The sequence below is a fragment of the Balaenoptera acutorostrata genome, chromosome 6 (genome assembly GCF_949987535.1).
Source record: "Balaenoptera acutorostrata chromosome 6, mBalAcu1.1, whole genome shotgun sequence".
Taxonomy (NCBI): domain Eukaryota; kingdom Metazoa; phylum Chordata; class Mammalia; order Artiodactyla; family Balaenopteridae; genus Balaenoptera; species Balaenoptera acutorostrata.
In genome coordinates, this window is record NC_080069.1 from 116264538 (window position 1) to 116285452 (window position 20915).

Here is a 20915-nt window from a genome sequence, read left to right on the forward strand (position 1 = left end):
AGATTTTGTTATTGTGAGTGGTATCTTTTTAAAAATTACATTTTCTAGCTTTCTGTTGCTGGTGTGTAGGAATGCAGTTGGTTTCTGTATATGGAATTTGTGTTTATTAGGCTTGCCTAACTATTCTGATAATTTGTTGGTAGATTTTCTTGGAATTTTTTCAAATGTAGGTGATGATTTTTTAAATCTGGGAATAATGACAATTCTATCATTTTAAATCCATATGCCTTTTTTCTCTTATTAATTGTATTTGTCTAGTATAACATTGAATATGAGTGGTGATAGCAGTCATTTTTTAGTTGTTTCTGAATTTAATAGAAATGCTTTTTGCTATTCAGCACTAATTATCATGTCTATTACAACTTTTCTATTGGGGGGCTTTATTTTTGTCCAGCTTTATTGAGATATAATTGATATGTAACACTGTAAGTTTAAGGCGTACAATGTGATGATTTGAAGCATGTATATATTGCAAAATGATTATCACAGTAAAATTAGTTGACACATCCTTCACCTCACACAATCACCATTTTTGTTGTGGTGGTGGTGGTAGTGAGTACATTTAAGATCAATTCTCTTAGCAACTTTCAAATATACTATACAGTGTTGTTAACTATAGTCACCATGTTGTACATTTGATCCCCAGATCTTACTCATCTTACAGCTGAAAGTTTGTACCCATTGACCAATAAATTTACCCCTTATGAGACCAAGTAAGCTCCTCTCTGTTCTGTAGATAACTTTTCTTAAATTAGCATTCAAGGGGCTTCCCTGGTGGCTTAGTGGTTGAGAATCTGCCTGCCAATGCAGGGGACACGGGTTCGAGCCCTGGTCTGGGAAGATCCCACATGCCGCGGAGCAACTAGGCCCGTGAGCCACAAATAGTGAGCCTGCGCGTTTGAAGCCTGTGCTCCGCAACGGGAGAGGCCGCGACAGTGAGAGGCCCGCGCACCGCGATGAAGAGTGGCCCCCGCTCGCCGCAACGAGAGAAAGCCCTCGCACAGAAATGAAGACCCTACACAGCCAAAAATAAATAAAGTGTAAAAATTAAAATTAGCATTCAATATTATCACATGCTTTTTCCCACGTTTGTTGAGATGATAATACAGTTTTTCTCTTTTAATATATTACTGGGCTAATTACATTAATATTTTAAATGCTAAACTATCCATTCATTCCTCACATAATCTCTACTTGTTATGTTTTGCCTTGTTTTTCACTCATTTTTCAATTTAATATTTTACTTAGGATTTTTGCATCTATACCCATAAGTAAGACTGTCTTATAACATGCAATCCTTGTAGCCTGCTTGTCTGTTTTAGTATTAATGTTGTACCAGGTTCCTAAAATGTGTAAAGGAGCTTTCTCTCTTTTTGTATTCATTAGAATATGTTGTAAGGAATTAAAATTTGCTATTCTTTGAAGTTTAGATAACTCCTGCTTATAAAATCATCTGTGCCTAATAATTTTGTTTTATTTTATTTTTGTGGGTAGAATCTAAAATACTGAAATTATTTTATTTTATTTTTAAAATTTATTTATTTATTCATTTATTTAATTTTTGGCTGCATTGGGTCTTTGCTGTTGCACACGGGTTTTCTCTAGTTGCTGAGAGCAGGGGCTACTCTTTGTTGCAGTGTGCAGGCTTCTCGTTTTGGTGGCTTCTCTTGTTGGGGAGCACGGGCTCTAGGTGCGTGGGCTTCAGTAGCTGTGGCTCACGGGCTCTGGAGCACAGGCTCAGTAGTTGTGGCGCACGGGCTTAATTGCTCCGTGGCGTGTGGGATCTTCCCAGACCAGGGCTCGAACCCGTGTCCCCTGCATTGGCAGGCAGATTCTTAACCACTGTGCCACCAGGGAAGTCCCTGAAATAATTTTATTAATGATTAAAGATCTGTACAGGTTTATCCTCTCTTCCTGGATCAGTTTTGTAAATTACACTTACAAGTGAAATCATTCAATTTTTTAATATATTATAAAATTCTTAGCAGTGTCTTCATATGATTTATTATATTTGAAATTGTCTCCCCACTTTTCATTCTTAATGTTGTTTATTTGTGCTTTTTCTCTTTTTTCTTGATAAATCATGCTAGAAATTTGTATATTAAATTTTGCAAAGAACCAATTTATGGTCTTTTTAATTTCATTGTTATCAGAGTATATCATCTGCATGATATTGGAGTTTCTAAGAGTAGTCTGATCTAGAAGTTGGCTATTTTTATAACTCTTCCATAGATGCTTTAAAAATTGATTATTCTCTAAAATTTAAGTGCAGGATTCTAAACAGCTTTTATAAGTTTGAGCTTGTTAACTATGTTGTTCAAATCTTCTTTATTACTAATTTTATTTTTCATCTGCTTGAAATATAAATAAGAGAGAGTACATTAAAAATCTCCCTGTTTGATTGTGGATGTGTCTGCAGTTTCAGTAGTGTTTTGCTTTATGTATTTTGAGGTTGTTATTAGATGCATACAGGTTTAGGATTCTTGAATCTTAATTGTTTCTTATCACTATGCAACATCACTCTTTATTAGTGCTTTTGCCTCAAAATCTATTTTGCCAGATCTTAATATAGCTACACCAGCTCTTAAATTATTTTTATTATATTCCTCTAACATAACTTTTTCTGTTATTTTACTTTCAACCTTTCTGAGATGTAATCTTATACTGTGTATAGCTGTCTGCTCTCCCCACCTCCCACCCTGCCCTAATCTAAGCATCTTTGTCTTTTAACTGGCAGGGTTAGTCCATTTTTGTTTACTTTGAATACTAACATATATTTCTACCATCTTATTTTGTGCTCTCTCTTTGCCATATTTTTTCTTTATTTATTCTTTTTCCCCCGATTTTCTGCCTTCTATTCGATTGGTGAGATTTCTTTATTCCCTCCCTTCCTTTCTTGCAATGGTTTGTAACACTATTTCTCTGCTCAGAAGTTATGCTTAAATTTTTATGATGCATGCTTGAATTACCGAAGTCTAAAGTTAATGAATATCTATACCCTTGTCCCAAACTGTTCAGGCATCTGATAACCACTCCCACTCTCCCACGTTGTCCACGTTATTCTTATCTAGAAATTTAATTCCCCATTTTTTTTTCATTTTAAGCTAAAATGAAAGTTAAAACAGATTTATTCGGTAATCTAAAGTGTATTATATCTTGCTACCAATTAATTTTTTAATTGAAATATAGTTAATTAATTTCACATTGTTTTAAATCTTCTCCAAATTAATTCTCTATTAAATGTCTAGACTCCTTACCTCAGGGCCACTGAACTTCAGTTTGTACAGCCCTGGGTTTTGAAAATAACTCTCTTTATTTTTCACAACTTGACATTCATTTATGTGTATTTGTGTGTATGGGCGGGGAAGGAATAGGTCTGTATTTTGAAATATTGTAGAATATTTTATATAGGATTTCTAGGAAGATTCTAGGTGATAGCAGAAAGGGGTACCACATCATCTCAGTTTGCCATATTAAATGGCACTCCAGATTTTTTTCGCATTTATATATGTCAACTTAGAGAAAATATAGTTTGTTTGTGGAGTTTTTTTTAACACACAGAATATCATATTATATATACGATACTGCATCTTCCTTCTGTGAGTTATGAACATCTTTTCCATCAATATCTATACATCAAACTGATTCATTTTAACTATTGTGGTATATTGCATAGTATGGATTTAATATAGTTTATTCAACCCCATTCTGTTTGATGGACAGTTAGATTATTTCCAGGTTTTGCATTTATAGGGAAAGCTGCAGTCAAAGTCACTTTCAGGCTCCCGTGGAGTGTGTGCCGGTATTTCTCCAAGGTAGAAGCAAAGATGTGGAACTGTCATGTTACAGGGTACATTTTTTCTTTTTGGTCCTGCCCAAATGCCCTTCAAAGTGGGAATGGCATTTTATATACGTTTTCATATACATTTATATGTTCCTCTCATAAGGTATGAATTTATTATCCCCATCCTGTCAACACTTGTTATACTCTAACTTTAAAAAATTTGCCAAACTAATGAGTGAAAAATAGTATCTTTTTATTTTACTTTGCAGTTAGTCCCTTGATTACTAGTGAAATGAAACATCCTTTTAAATGTGATTACTGATCATTTTTATATGTCTTTTTCTGTGAATTGCCTGTTCATATCCTTTGTCCAGTTTCTATTGTTCAGTTTTTTCTTAATGACTGGTAAGAATTCTTTATTCATTCTTGATCCTAGTCCTTTGTCTCTTAAATAGGTTGTCAATATTTTTTAAAATAAATAAATTATTTATTTATTTGGCTGCATTTATTTATTTATTCGTTGCTGCACATGGGCTTTTTCTAGTTGTGGCGAGCAGGGCCTACTCTTCGTTGCGGTGTGTGAGCTTCTCGTTGTGGTGGCTTCTCTTTGCACAGCACAGGCTCTAGGTGCACAGGCTTCAGTAGTTGTGGCACACGAGCTCAGTAGTTGTGGCTCGCAGGTTCTAGAGCACAGGCTCAGTAATTGTGGTGCACGGGCTCAGTTGCTCCACGGCATGTGGGATCTTCCCAGACCAGGGATCGAACCCATGTCCCCTGCATTGGCAGGCGGATTCTTAACCACTGTGCCACCGGAGAAGTCCCATGTTATCAATATTTTTAACACATTTGTCACTGTTCAAAAACTTTTGTGGTGTCATCTGTCATACAGAATTATGGCTTATAATGTAGTCAATTTATTAAACTTTGCATTTAGGTTTTGTGCTTTATCTAAGAAGCAGGACATACCCCAAGTTGATAATACATTCTCCTATATTTCTTCTAATACAGTTGTTTTGTGTTTATCTTTCAGGACTTTAATCCACTGGAACATTTTCCTTGTGGATAGCGTGAGGTAAGGATCTAATTTTATTTTTTCCAAATGGGAGGCAGTTTTCCCAATATCATTTATTGAATGGCACATAATTTCTTTATGCATTTGACGTTGTATCTTATTAGATTAATAAACCAATGGACAAGATATACCTGAATTTTCTACTCAGTTCTGTTATCTGTCAATTTAATTGTCTTTTCCTACTCCAATGTCATGCCATTTTAATTTCTATAATTTTACAGTTATGAATCTTGTAGAACAAAAAGTAGATTATGTTTAATATTTACCTTGTCAATTCGTATACATTTGCTCTTCCATATTAATTTTAGAATCAGCTTATAAAATTCCATGAAAATCCTATTGAGTTGCGATTGATATTACATTGATTTTTTAAAAATTTTATTGGAGTATAGTTGATTTACAATGTTGTGTTAGTTTCAGGTATACAGCAAAGTGATTCAGTTATACATATATTCATTCTTTTTTAGATTCTTTTCTTACATAGGTTATCACAGAATATTGAGTAGAGTTCCCTATGCTATACAATAGGTCCTTGTTGGTTATCTATATTATATAGTAGTATGTGCATATTAATCCCAAATTCCTGATTTATCCCTTCCCCCTCCATGTTTCCCCTTTGGTAACCGCAAGTTTGTTTCCATATCTGTAAGTCTGTTTCTGTTTTGTAAATAAGTTCATTTGTATCATTTTTAAAAATTAGATTCCACATATGAGTGATACCATATGATATTTGTCTTTCTCTGTCTGACTTACTTCACTTAGTATGATAATCTCTAGGTCCATCCATGTTGCTGCAAATGGCATTATTTCATTCTTTTTTTATGGCTGAATAATATTCCATTATTTATACGTACCACATCTTCTTTATCCATTCCTCTGTCGATGGACATTTAGGTTACCTCCATGTCTTGGCTATTATTATAGTGCTGCAGTGAACATTGGGGTGCATGTATCTTTTCAAATTAAGGTTTTCTCCAGTATATGCCCAGGAGTGGGATTGCTGGATCATATAGTAGTTCTATTTTTATTTATTTATTTATTTATTTATTTATTTATTTATGGCTGCCTTGGGTCTTCGTTGCTGTGCGCGGGCTTTCTCTAGTTGCAGCGAGTGGGGGCTACTCTTCGTTGCGTGCGCGGGCTTCTCATTGCGGTGGCTTCTCTTGTTGTGGAGCATGTGCTCTAGGCGCACGGGCTTCAGTAGTTGTGGCACGTGGGCTCAGTAGTTGTGGCTTGCGGGCTCTAGAGCACAGGCTCAGTAGTTGGGACCCACGGGCTTAGTTGCTCCGTGGCATGTGGGATCTTCCCGGACCAGGGCTCGAACCAGTGTCCTCTGCACTGACAGGGAGATTCTTAACCACTGTGCCACCAGGGAAGTCCCCTATTTTTAGATTTTTTTTAAAGGAACCTCAATACTGTTCTCCATAGTGGTTGTACCAATTTACATTCCCTCAAACAGTGTAGGAGGGTTCCCTTTTTTCCACACCCTCTCCAGCTTTTATTGTTTGTAGACTTTTTTTTTTTTTTAAAGTTTTAATTGATTGATTGATTGATTGCTTGACTGCTATGTTGGGTCTTCGTTTCTGTGCTAGGGCTTTCTCTAGTTGCGGCAAGCGGGGGCCACTCTTCATCACGGTGCGCGGGCCTCTCACTATCGTGGCCTCTCTTGTTGCAGAGCACAGGCTCCAGACGCGCAGGCTCAGTAGTTGTGGCTCACGGGTCTAGTTGCTCCGCGGCATGTGGGATCTTCCCAGACCAGGGCGCGAACCCGTGTCCCCTGCATTAGCAGGCAGATTCTCAACCACTGCGCCACCAGGGAAGCCCCTGTTTGTAGACTTTTTGATATGACCATTCTGACTGGTGTGAGGTGATACCTCATTGTAGTTTTGATTTGCATTTCTCTGATAGTGATGTTGAGCATATTTTCATGTGCTTTTTGGCCATCTGTATGTATTCTTTGGAAAAATGTCTATTTAGATCTTCTGCCCATTTTTTGATTGGGTTGTTTGGTTTTTGACATAGAGCTGCATGAGCTGTTTGTATATTTTGGAGATTAATTGCTTTGTTTGCAAATATTTTCTCCCATTCTGTGAGTTGTCTTTTCGTTTTGTTTATGGTTTCCTTTGCTGTGCAGAAGCTTTTAAGTTTAATTAGGTCCCATTTGTTGATTTTTGTTTTTATTTTCATTACTCTAGGAGGCGGATCCCAAAAGATATTGCTGCGATTTATGTCAAAGAAAGAGTGTTCTGCCTCTCTTTTCCTCTAAGAGTTTTATAGTGTCTGGCCTTACATTAATATTACATTGACTTTAAATTGAGGGAGAATTTCTTTTATTTTGAATTTCCTTTATGCTTTGAGCTTTTTATTTGTTCAAACATTCATTGTAAACTTTATATTTTATTGCATTTAAGTGAGAAAATGTAGCCTTCCAACAATAAATATTTAATGAGCACCTACATCATAGCAGCCACTGTGCCAGGCACTGAGGATCAGTGCAGACAAGTCATTACTTGTTCTCTACCCTCATGTGGCTTAAACTTCCTACCTTTTGAAAGGTATTAACATTTCCTTTGTGGGCTAGAAAAATGCTTCATTTTTAAAAATGCTAAGTGGAATGTGTTAAAATTATGTATTCCATATATGTAGATTACATATTTGAAATATATCTAGTAAATAACCTTATTAATGAAATTATTCATATCATCCATATTTTTATTTCTTTTTCCCTACTTGATTTGACAAAGTGATGCAATAATATTAAGGTATCCTATTAAGACTGATTTTTTCCAAATTCATCTTGGTATTTCTAATTGCTTTTGCTATGTATATTGCTTTTTTAAAAATACCATTTATTAGATTTTTTAATAAAGTAAATGTTAAAGAATATCCCATAATCCCACCATCAACATAATCCTTAACAATTCCCAAAACACACTAAAACACACACACACACACACACACACACACACAGTTAGGAAATTCAAATTGTACAGAAAACAAAAACTCAAGTTTCCTGCTTCACTATCCCTCCTCCCAGAGGGAGCCAGTGTTAACAGTTTGGCAGATTTTGCTGAGATCACCTTCTTTCCCTCCAGCATTGTCCCACAGAGCCTTGTGTTTCTGGATCCCCAGTGATGAACTGAAAGTGGGCCCTCTCTAATGACACAGCCTCCACGGTGTCTTGGAGCAGGTGTTTTCAGAGCTGTGCCCCAGCTCCTGTTGCCAGTGCCTCTTGCTTTGAAATTGCTTAGGCCTAGGAAAGCTGCCTTCTGGAGCGGTGCTTCCCAGTCATTTGTGTGCGCACAGATCCCTAGAGATACGGATAAAAAGCAGATTCTGATTCAGTGGGTCTAGGGGAAAACCTGAGACTCTGCATTTATAACAGGCTCCCAGGTAGCACCCTGTTGGTTCACGGGCCACACTTTGAGTAGCAAGACCCTATCCTTAAACTTGGCTGCACTTTGGAATTCCCTGGGGAGTTTTATGAAATGTGGATGCCTTGGTACCACCCCCAGAAATTCTGATTTAAATGGTTGGATTGTGGCCTGTACATGGGGCAGTTTGAAAGCTCTCCAGGTAATGCTAGTACTCAGCAAAGTATGAGAAGCACTGTTCCAGAGAAGCTTTCTTCCTCACCTGCACACTTTGCTTTTCCTGTAAAATTACTCTCAGCAGATGCCTGAGCGGAAGCTGCGATTGAAGCTTCTGTAACCTGTTCCCCTGGGGTCCTAGTGAGATCCAAGATCTCTCCCTTGTGCTTTTCAGGGCACAGCCTTCACTTTGGGATGGTCCAGGCCTCGAGGAGACTTTTTACTTTATCTTTTTCTGCACTTGTGGGGGTCTGTCCCTACAGTTCCGTGCTTCTGTGTGTTTCCTTTCTCCTTTCAGTAAGGCACTGTTTTTGTCTTGTGGAATCTCCCAGAGTGAGAGAGAATGAAATCAGAAAGTTCTGGCTATGCTAAAAGCATCCATTGAGCAAACAAATCTTGCCCCGTCTTTGCTTCCTAAATTGGGCAGTCCTGCCCAGGAGATGTTCTCCGTCAAGCAGCATCTAACCTAGGCCTGCCTCCATGTGTCATTGTCCCACCTGCCCCCTTTAGTTTGTCTTATCTCTGCAGTGCCTTCCCTTAGAAAACGTGGTTCTCAAAGTGAGGTCCCCGGTGGCAGCCTCGGTATCACCTGGGAATTGGTTAGAAATTCAGAATTCTCAAACAACACCCCTACCCTGAGGCTGGGGCATGGAAACCAGTGTTTTTTCAAGCCCTGCGGGGATTCTTATGTCTACTCAAGCTTGAGAACCCTTGCCCGAGACCATCAGTGTTATGCTGACTTGATTTATTTCATCTGGGGTGGTGCTCAAGCCTCACTGTGTGATTCTAATCCCAGGTGACTCCAATTTGCAGCCAGGACTGTGAACCCTGCCTTGGGGAGTCCTAATTCCTTAGATTTATCAGGCCGTTCTCTCAGGGGCTAGGTAATAACTTGATCTCCAGCTACAGTGGTCCTGTTACCTTGAAATTCACCTTGTGATGCTTCTAGTATTTTGTGCTGATCTTCTTCCTCTTCCCTCTCCAATTTGCATGGATTCTCTGTAACTCCTCGGTTTAGATGCCCCAGTGTCTAAGGGGAGAGGTCTTAATCGCTCCAGTGACATACTCTGTGTGCGTGTGTGTGTGTGTGTGTGTGTGTGAATAAGAGGCCATCTCCCAATGGTGTCCTGGATATGATTGCCTTAGGGAGACTCGTAGTCTCCCTCTGAGATCTTGCTTCTCTTCCTTTGGTAAATTTCCTCAAGCACAATTTCTGATGTAGCAACAGTGAAGACGTGGCCCCTTCTCTAATGCTGTGTTTACCTTTCCCTTTCATATTCATCTCTTCTGCCTTCAAGATCATATTTGCCATCTCATATCCATCCAGTCTGGTCCCAAGGTCTTCATCTTTCTCTTCCTCCAGCTTAGTGGAGCTGCTTTTCATTGTTTCCTTTTTTCCACTGCTCCCGATCTGGTAATTCATCTGAGGGATACTTTTCTCTGTATACCTTGATTTTCTGGACAACTTAATTCTTCGAGACAGAGTCCTCCAAGAACAGGCATCTTTACCTCCTTTTGTAGGTTTTGGGTTTGCACTAACTTTACTGAGTTGTTCTCTATGAACCTAGGAAGATAACACCTCTCTTTATAAGACTCCCTTTTCCTTTTTATTTGTCCATTAATAAAATATGCTGTTCTTCTGAGAATAAATCCTCAGTTTGGATCTCTAAAATTCAAGGCCATGATATTTCAGAGCCAACTCTAGACTACATGGTGGGGTACGTGACCCCTAAGAGCCTGTGGAGAAGCCACATAGATGCACCTGCTTTGGCCCTGAAGGTACCATAAGACAACATAAAAGGGCCGGGGGTTTCGGCAGCCTACCTATACTGTCTATGTTAGCCTCATACTAACAATATAAAGGTGAGGGCTCACACGTGTACGTTTGTGTAGCATTCATGGAACTTGGGTGCAGAATAAGTTTTTCTTTTTTTTTTTTCTTTTTTAAATGGGATTTTTTTAAAATTATATATTTATTTATTTTTGGTTGCATTGGATCTTCATTGCTGCGCATGGGCTTCCTCTAGTTGCATTGAGCGGGGGCTACTCTTTGTTGCGGTGCATGGTCTTATTGCGGTGGTGTCTCTTGCTGTAGAACACAGGGTCTAGGCATGCGGGCTTCAGTAGTCGTGGTTCAAGGGCTCTAGAGCGCAGGCTCAGTAGTTGTGGCGCATGGGCTTAGTTGCTTCGCGGCATGTGGGATCTTCCCAGACCAGGGAATCGAACCCATGTACCCTGCATTGACAGGTGGGTTCTTAAACCACTGTGCCACCAGGGAAGTCCTGGGTGCAGGATAAATTTTATTTAAGAAACAGTGAAAGCAAAAAGTAATTGTTCCTCCCCTTACTGTCTAAAAAGGTCAGCATGGTAGGCTGAATAATGCTATCCCAAGATGTTCATGTCTTAGTCTCCAGAACCTGTGACTGTGTTACCTTACATGGTAAAAGGGACATTGCAGACGTAATAAGTGAAGGATCTTGGGATGGGGAGATTAGACTAGATTATCCCAGTGGGTCCTAAATGCAATCCCAAGGGTTCTTATAAGAGGGACATTCAGGGTGAAGAAAAGTTGATGTAACAACGGAAACAGAGGGAGAGAGGTTGGAAGATGCTAAGCTGCTGGTTTTGAAGGTGGAAGAAGGGGTCAATGAGCCAAGGAATGTAGAGGGTTTCTAGAAGCTGGACAAGCAAGGAAGCAAATTCTTCCTAGAGCCTCTGGAGGGAGCACAGTCCTCCCAACCCCTCAATTTTTGGTCCAGTGAAACTCATTTTGGACTTATGATCTCCAGAACTATAAGACAATTGATTTGTGTTGTCTTAAGACATTAAGTTTGTGTTAATTTCTTAGAACAGCAATAAGAAACTAATACAGTGTATATATGGATAAATACACTTTTTCTCCTCTGTAGTAAAAGTGTTCCCCTCCTATGCCTATCCACTGCAGCCCCACAGCCTGGTGTGTGTGTGTGTGTATATAAAATATATGGCTATATCGATTCTGTATATATATATGTGTGTGTGTATATATATATATATATATGCCAGGTATATCCTCACAGGAACCACATGAGTCTCAGTCTATTATTATCCTCATTTTACAGATGAGGAAACTGAGGCTCAGTTTGCCCAAGGTCACGTAACTAAAAAGTGACAACTGGGATTCCGTGTTCCATGTCCATATTCACCACTGCCTCTAAAATAAATGGCAGAAGGAACAGATGGAATGGAGCAGTCCACGTTCTTTGCAGAATAAATTGCTTCCAGGTAGCGTAGGAGAATGCTGATTGACTCAAAGCATGTTTAGTCCTGTGTGTGAACCTGAGAGGGCACAGGCAGCCTACCTCTGAGCTCTGGTTGGCTGAATCGTAAAGTAACCTTGGGCAAGGAAAAAAAATAACTTTTTATAGTATATTGTAGTTGGTTGTCTTACATATGTGACATACGTGCATATTTTTAAAGAAAACTGTTTCATAGACAGTTAGCATTATGAGTGAATGAGCATTAAATGGGATATGATTTTATGCCAAGATTTTGGCTATTTTTCAAAGCACTTAGCAAAAAATGGACTCTTCTTGCCATGCCCCACCCTCTGAAGGACTTCCTGGTAGCAGTAATTTTCCAAATGCTGCCTGGACACTGGGTCTTGGCCCAGACCCATTCACTGATGTGTCCTGGTTTAGTGGAAGTGTAATCAGTGTCTGACACTTTGCAGGATTTAAAAGAGTTCCCCCAAAAGAGAAAGCAAAATGACTGCAAGAAAAAGCAAATCAGGCATGTGGCCACCAAAGAGAACAGTGGCCAAAATGTCTGTGATGTTATATTGTGAATTAGCCCCTAACTTTAAAAACTTCATAGTAAGATATATGGTGGTAAAATACCTTTATACTTCATGCTTTAAAAAAAAATGAGACTAGTAAAGTATACCAGCAACTACAAAAATAATTTTGTGTTTCCAACCAACTCATTTAGCAGGAATCTGTTCACTGTGTTCTTGAGTTGACCCTACATGACCCCTCCTCCAGAAACAAGGGCAGCTTTGTGTTTGAGCTCTAGTGAGCACTGGAGTAGGGGGTAGGGAGGTGGTCAGCTTTTCTTTCTGTATTTCCCATCTGCCTTCAAAATCATGGCCTGTGTGGAGCTTTGTAAGGCAGGAGGGCCCCAGACGGGGAGAGCTAATCTGAGAGCAAGCCATCTCTCCATACTTGAATCTTGGATAATTCAGGACGAAGGTCAGCCCTAAACATTGCAACTGCAAACAAAGTCTTGTTTTAGAAAAGCAGATCTGACACTGTGACTCTCCCACTGAAAATCCTTCTATGGCTCCCCGTTGCTCTTGGGAAAAATTTCAACTGTGAAGGTGGTCTGTGAGGCCTTGCTGGGTCTGGTGCCCATTCCCCTCATTTCAGGCTCCCTTCCAATTTCTTTTCTTTTCAATTTAAAAATTTATATTAAAGTTCATGGACATGATTTAAAGAGTTGAATAGGAACATAAGGTTTATAACAAAAAACAATGGTCCCTGCTACATCCTGAGTTTCCCCTTCCCAAGAGACAACTTTCAACTTTTGGCGATCTCTTTTGCTATTTGCCTTTGTACTTCGAAGCAACTGTGTACACTGCTAGTTCCACCATGTTGAAGAAAAATATATTGACTTTCTAGTAAGAAAGATGAAGATTTAGTGCTCTTACATCATACTTCCCCTCTTCCCATCCTTCCAACATAGCTATAGCACAATTTTTGACAATTGAACATTTAATATTCATATAATTAGGACTATGTAAATATTGGTCACAGTTGAGCCATATAGTACTATTAATACATTCTTTTATTGTACAACTTTTGTTATTCCTGGAATTAATAATTGCTTCGTTTGCTGTATTTGCCTAGTTTTCTATGATTCTTCACCACTTCAGCCTCAGACTTGCCAATGAACTGTAAAAAAAAAAAAAACAAAAAAAAAACCCTCCCAATATGGTCAAACTCATCAGGTAATATACCTTTTTTTCCTTCACTGGACATAGTCCTCCTGTGGCTTTCCATATTCCCACTATAATCCAGGGTGATTTTTCTCTAGGCCTACCTGGTATACAGCTGTCATCCTGATACGTTTCCTTCCCATCATTCCAAGTTTTCCTTTTGCCTTTCTGTTGGATCTCATTTCCTGTATCCCATGCTCTTGTCTTTCTTGGTTTTCTCCCTTATTTAGCTGTAGCACGTCTTCTAATAGCATCCTGAAAAGAAATGCAGAGAAGCTAATATTTTTTTAAAATCTTGCATGTTTGAAAACATATTTATTCTTCTTTCACAGTTAGTCGATAAGTAGGTGAGATTCAGAATTATTGGTTGGAAATTATTTTCCCTTATAATTTGTAAGTCTTTGTTCCATTTCTTCTAGCTTCCAGAGTTGCTTATTGGTAAGTTTGATACTATTCTGGTTCCCAATTCTTTGTATGCAATGTTCTTCCTTTCTGAAAGCTACTAGGGTCTCTCTTTATTTTTGGTGTTCTAAAATTTCACAATAACATGCCTAATTGTGTGTCTTTTTTCACTGGGCTGGAGTGTTCCCTTTCAATCTGGAAATTCATGTCCTTCAATTCTGGGAAATTTTTTTGTATTATTTCTTCGGTAATGCTCTCTTTTCTGTTTCTCTTCTCTTTTTCTAGAACACCTATTAGCATCATTCTAGATGTCCTGCATTGATTTTATTTCTCTCTTTCTTGATCTCTGATTAGTTGTATGTTGGATCCCCTGGGTTGATCCTTTTATTTTCTCATATCGTATTTTCTATTTGAAAGAAACTCTCTTTATCTTTTATTCTAATTTCTGGGTTTATCTTCTAACCCTTTCATGTTCTCTCAACATTCCCTTTAAAAATATATACATAGCATTCTAATCTTATTTTATAGCTGCAGTGCCGTCTTTTATCTTTCAGAGGAAATTATTTATAGGTGTTTATTTAAATGTTTCCCTGCTCCCTGTACTATCTCTCTTTCTCCTAGTTGTTTTTTCCTGTTTCCCTGAATCTTTGGTCTCTGTCTTATAATCTAGAGTTTTCTACAAATATCTGATGATAGTTGACTGTCATTCATATTTCAAAGTGTTGCATAAAGAGCCGAGTGGAAGCTCTTTACACGTAGGTGGGGGTCACCCAAGGATCATTAGGCAGACACTGGCTATTTCACTGGAGGGCCTTGAATGGTCTCTATAGACCTATTCCTTTGTGCCAGGCACTTTCCCCAGAAAAGAAGTTTTCTAACTGACTGACCTGAAGGGAGAAGGAGGCATGGAGATAGCCCTCAGCCCACTTGCCAGCGTCCTGTCAGCAACATGGGAGGACAGAGGTGCCAGTTTTAGCCTGGGCCTCACTCTTTGCTTAGCTAATGCCCCAAGTGCAGAGCATTCTCTGTCAACCTCTCAGAGGGTAAGCTTCTTATCTTCAGCTGTGGTGGGGGGTATGGTTGGTCCTGCGGCTGAATGAGGCTTTCACCTGCCCTCTCATGTTAATCCCTCCCAGGCCCGGTGGAAGCACCCAGCTTCCCATCCCTGAGCCTTTCCCAGGCCCGTGGGACTAACTGGCTTGCCCCTAGTCGGTCCCCCTTCCTACAGGCTCCACTTTCAGCTTCCCCTGCTCTGCAAGTCAATTACCATCATCCGTCTTCGTTCTAGCTTCCAGAATTTGGTCAGTAACCCTTGTCTGCTTTTGTCTCCTCTCCTGTTCTCTTTTTCCGGAGGATTCATACATCTTTAAATTCCATTAAAGTCCATTTTGGTAAGATTTCAGGAGTGAGTGGAAATAAACACATCTTCAACCAACCATTTTACCTATCTTTCTCTGTTACAGTTTTCTTTGCTTGAGCCGTCTCTCTCTCTCTGATTCTTAAACTTGCTAACTTCCTTTCTGTGTCTGGGCCTTTGCACATGCTGTTCCCTCCTGGAGCACTCTTCTCTTCTTTCTCCTGCTCATCCTCTGGCTAACTGTGACTCATCAAACATGTCTCAGCTTAAAAGTCACCCCTGCAGAGGGACTTCCCCAATCCTGGGCCTTCTGTCTACTTAAAGGCGCTCCAGTGGCTACCTCTGCCCAAACCACGGCTGCCTCCTTTGGGTCCTCCCAGACCTCCTCCCTCTCAGACTCTTTTCAGAAAGAGGGAGAGAAGAAAGGAGGAGCGCTTCCTTCCCAGAGCCCCCTGCGGCCTGGCCACAGCCTCATCCATCCTCTGACCATATGTCTGCTGCCCTAAGTGGCTGAGCTGGTCCCTGGGATCCCTCCCAGCTGCCAGCCAAGAGCGAAGGTCACCTGACACACGCTTCCCTTTGTTCTCTCAGCCTCCCCGTGATCAGGGACTTTTTACTACACTCCCTCTCTCTCTCTGCTCTGTCACTGTCTCTGGGTCTCCGTCTCAGTGTCTCTCTCCCTTTCTCTCTCTGGCCCCTGTTCTCTCCACCTCCCCCCCCCCCGCCCGTCCCGTTCCCCCCCAACCGCCCGTCTCGCCTTTTCTTCTCCTGTTCTCTCTCTCTTTCTGTCCACCCACCTCGTTTTCCCTTTGTCTTTCTCCACACTCCTCCTGCGCCCTCTGTGGCTCTGGCTCTGAGAATGCCTCTCTCTCCCTGGCACCCACACACTCAGAGTCCTTGTCCTGCCCCTCTTGCGGCGCCTGGTCGGCGGGGGCCTTCCTGCAGTGGCGCCCCAGGTGTGGCGTGGCCTGGTGGCCGGCCGGACCGCCTGCTGTCTAACGCTCTTGTAAGGTTACTATTTATCTAGTGCAACCAAAGTTGGCACACACATCTGGCGCCTGGTACTTAGTGCAATTATTTATGATTTCCACCAAGATTTAAAAGCTCATCGCCGGCCTTGTAATGCAGTAACTGATTGCGCTGCTCATGTAATTAAGAAAAGATTATGATGTCCACGTGGCGTACCAGATGGTGGCATTCATAGTAATAGGCGCGCACAACTGGCAGACAACTGCGCAAGGGCAGCCGAGCGGAGGCAGCTGGAGACCCGTGTCTTCCTCCAGCCACTCAGGGAGGCGAGGAGGCTGCTGGGGGTGCTGGTCAGTGCGGCTTGGGGGGGGGAGGGGGAGGGGAGGGGGGAAGCCTGGAGGGGCGAGGCGGGCTCCGTCTCCCCTGATGTGCTGCTCCGAAGTTGGCCTCTTTGTTAACTACTCCCACCCCACACAGACTGAAAAGTTTTGCCTGTGTACGTACACCTGAAGGCACACACGGACACAAATACGCACTCAGATGGCCATAAATACGGGACTCTCTCCTTCATTTATTCAAAGATTTTGATCAAGCAGCTAGCTGGGCTAAGCCCTGGGCCTGTACTGATAAAGCAGACGTGGTCCCCTTCCTTGTGGGGCTCAACAGACTAGGAAAGGAATAAGCATTGATCAAAAAACCACAAGAATACATGTAGAATTGAATTGCGTTCAGTGTTACACATCAGAGGCTGGTGGTATGATGAGGGCTTCCCCAGGGCATTCGACTTGGTCAGGGGGTCCAGGGAAAGCTTCTCCAGGGAAGTGACAACTGAGGTGTGATCTGAAGAGTAAGAGCTAACCAGGTGATGAGAGGAGGGAAGGGTGTTTCAGCAGAAGGGACACATGCAAAGGCCCAGGGGTTAGAAGGGCCACGGCAAAGACATGCATCTAAACGGAGGCCAGTGCCCAAGAATAGCCAAGGCAACTTGAAGAAGAGAAACAAAACTGGATGCCAAGAGTTTTAATGAAACTATAGTAATTAAGGGAGTGTGGTGTCAGCACGAGGATAAACAGATTGACCAACGGAACAGAGGAGAGAGTCTGGAAACAGCCCGGCACATGCAGGATTACCATATTTCTGACAAAGATGACACCGTAGTCCAGTGGGAAAGGGATAGTCTTTTCAGTAAATGGTGCTGGGCCAATTCGATGTCCATATGAGAAAAAGTATATCTCAACTCCAACCTCACATTATACACAAAAATCAATTCCAGACAATTTGCAGAGCTAAATGTGAAAGTTAAAACAATACAGCTTTTAGAGGAACACCTTGGAATAGGCAAATACATCTTAAACAGGACACAAAAAGCCTAACTAAATAAGACAGAAGTTATAAATCGAACATATTAAAACCAAGAAATTCTGTTCCTAAGAGATACCAGCAAGAGTGCCATTGTAACTGAAGGAGAGGGAGGACACATCCGCAATTCACATGTTTTACAAAGAACCTGGATTCAGAATATATATTTTTAAATGCCTACAAATCAGTAGGAAAACAAAACTGGCAATTCAACTTTTTTTCGACTTTAACAGATTCTTCACAAAAGAAGATGTTCAAGAGACCAGTGAATATATGACAAGGTGTTGGGCTCCATTAGTCATCAGGGAAACATGAGCTAAAATTACAGCGAGGTACCACTACCCACCCACCAGAATGGCTAAAATTAAGAAGGTAAAATCTTAAGTATTGAAGAGGATGTGGAGAACAGGAACTTCACGCACTGCAGATGGGAATATAGATTGGTACTTTGGCAAATTGTTATTATCCAATAAAAACTGAATATATGTGCAATGTACCAGTGACCCAGAAGTTCCACTCTGGGATGTATGGATGTATACCACACTAAATGTTTCCCAAAGACAGGTGCTGCAGTGTTCATCAGTGCACTACCTGCAAGAGTCAAAGCCTCAAAACTGCCTAAGTGCCCATAAATAGCAGAATGGATAAGTTTATCAAAATAGATAGATGGTGGTAGATTTATACATTGGGATACTACACAAAAATGCAAATAAATAAGTGACGGCTGCATTCAACGTGGATGAACCTCACAGATATATTTATGGGTGAAAGCAGACAGAACAAAAGCATAGATACTAGATAATTCCATCTATGTCAAGTACAAAGACAGGCAAAACTAACCCATGGGGTTAGAAGTCAGGAGAATGGTTATCCTTGGGGAAGTAGAGACTGGAAAGGACACAAAGGCAGCTTCTGGAGTTTGTGATTTTTCTGTTTCATGCCCTGTGTTCTGGTTACATCGGTCTTTTCATCTGGTTAAAATTCTTGGAGCTGTATACTTATGTGCATTTTTATCTGTGTATGTTCTACTTCAATAAAGAGTTAAAAGGAAGAAGGAGGAAGGAGCTGATGTGGAGCGGAACAGGTGGAGAGAAGCAAGATGAGGCTGAAGGGATAAGTAGGGGAAAGGCAAGCAGTGCCCGACAGGCCTCCTAAGGAGCAGTGGGGAATCCACGAAGGGGTTTAGACAAAAGTTGGGGTGGAGGTGGAGGGTGGAAAGGTGGTGGCATGGTCTGTTTTGCATTCACACACTTCACCCTGGATAACAGATTGAGCACGTGCATTTATCTCCTTTTCCTCCTAAGATGCCACCAAAAGGGGTGGAAAGAAGTAAAAAGGAAACGCCCTTACAGAGATGAAAGGAACCAGGAGAAGATATATCATGGTCCAAACCTTTCACCAAATTTCTGGAAGCCAAAAAGTGGGTGGGAGAGAGGTGCTGGTGGAGCTCTCAGGAGGAACTGCGGTTTCAGTGTAGTCCAAATGGCTCTCCTTCCAAAAGGACTTGATCCCATAGCACCGGGGAGGGTCTTGGTCTCCAGGGTGATGTGCGCAGAGGCAGATGGGAGGGACACGGGACGCTTAAAACAAGAGGATTAATTGAAAGGTGGCACAAAAAGCCATCGATTTTTATACCTTCCAACAGTACTCCTGCACACACAGAATGCACAGATCCATCAAATAATAAAGACTCTGAGAAATTAAACATTGAATTGCTCAAATGAAAAAGTCAATAGAATTAAAAGATGAATTCAGTGAAATCTCCCAGAACATAAGACCAAAGAAAAAGAGGCAGAAATGTGAGAAGAAAATAAGAAAATTAAAGGATTTGTTAAAGGGTTTCAATAACTGACTAATGGTAGTTCCAGAAAAAATTAATTTACCAAAAGGAGTTGGGAGGAAGAATTAACAAAGAAATAATACAATAAATTTTCCCACAAATGAAGGACATGAGTTTCCAGAATAGACAGGCCCACTGAATACAAAAATGAATGCATAAAGATCCATATATAGACATGATGTCTGGAAATGTCATAACACCACAAATAGAAGCTATTAAAAGCTCCAAGAAAGAAAAATATATGCTACCTAGAAAGGACTGAGTACCAAAATGACATCAGATTTCTCCTAGCAACATTCGATGCAATATTTCCAATATCCTCAAAATTTTGAGGGAAATGATTTTTGGCTATTATTTATATGCCCAGCCAAACTGTTGATCATTGGGAAGCGAGAAGAAAGATAGTCTCAGACAATTTACCTCCAGTGCACCCTTTTTAAAGGAAACTACTTGAGAAGGTGCTCCAGCAGAATAACAGAATATATCAAGGAAAAGGATTACATAGTGTCCAAGAAACGTTGGACCAGTTCAGAAAGACAGTGAAGAAATTCCAGAAGAGAAGCAATGCAGCAGCTCTGAGGAGGGACAGTCCATGTTGGAGATGGAGTCTCCTGGAAAGGGAGAATGTAGCAAAACACAACTGGATGGGGAGGCTGGAAACAATGAAAATATGGTCATGGCAGACAGCACTAGTGGGAAGGGCAGGTGGAAATTCCGGTGGGGGAATGGTATTCAAAAAAGAAAATGCATGTAAGAATAATACACTACTTGACTCTGCAGTGGAGAGCATTTCAGTGTTTTCTGTGAGCTAAACCTTTACCTATCACAGCAGGAATTCAATGAATAATGTCTAAGATACATAAGAAACAGAAACGGAAGCATATTATTGGAAGGCATCAGGGCTACTGTAAATAGTAGTTAAAGGAGCTGGAAGTTTCCACCAGGATGAGGGCTAGGGGATTGGGGTAAATAGGGGGTGGCGATACATTGTTTTTAACCATGGCATATAATACTTGGATATCATTTTTTAAATTGCTTTTTCATTCTGGCTGCAGAGTGGAAATCTGATCGGAGGAGGTCAAGAGCAGACGCAGGGAGACCGCTTAGGAGAATAGTGCAGCAGTGCAGGTAGAAACAAAGGTTTATTAGACTAGATTGGTGGCAGTGGGGATGGGGAGAAGATGATGGATAAAAAAATGCGATTAGCTCCAAAATATATAAACAGTTCATGCAGCTCAATATTAAAAAAACAAACAACCCAGTCCAAAAATGGGCAGAAGACCTAAATAGACATTTCTCCAAAGAAGACATACAGATGGCCAAGAAGCACATGAAAAGCTGCTCAACATCACTAATTATTAGAGAAATGCAAATCAAAACTACAATGAGGTATCACCTCACACCAGTTAGAATGGGCATCGTCAGAAAATCTACAAACAACAAATCCTGGAGAGGGTGTGGAGACAAGGGAACCCTCTTGCACTGTTGGTGGGAATGTAAATTGATACAGCCACTATGGAGAACAGTATGGAGATTCCTTAAAAAACTAAAACTAGAACTACCATAT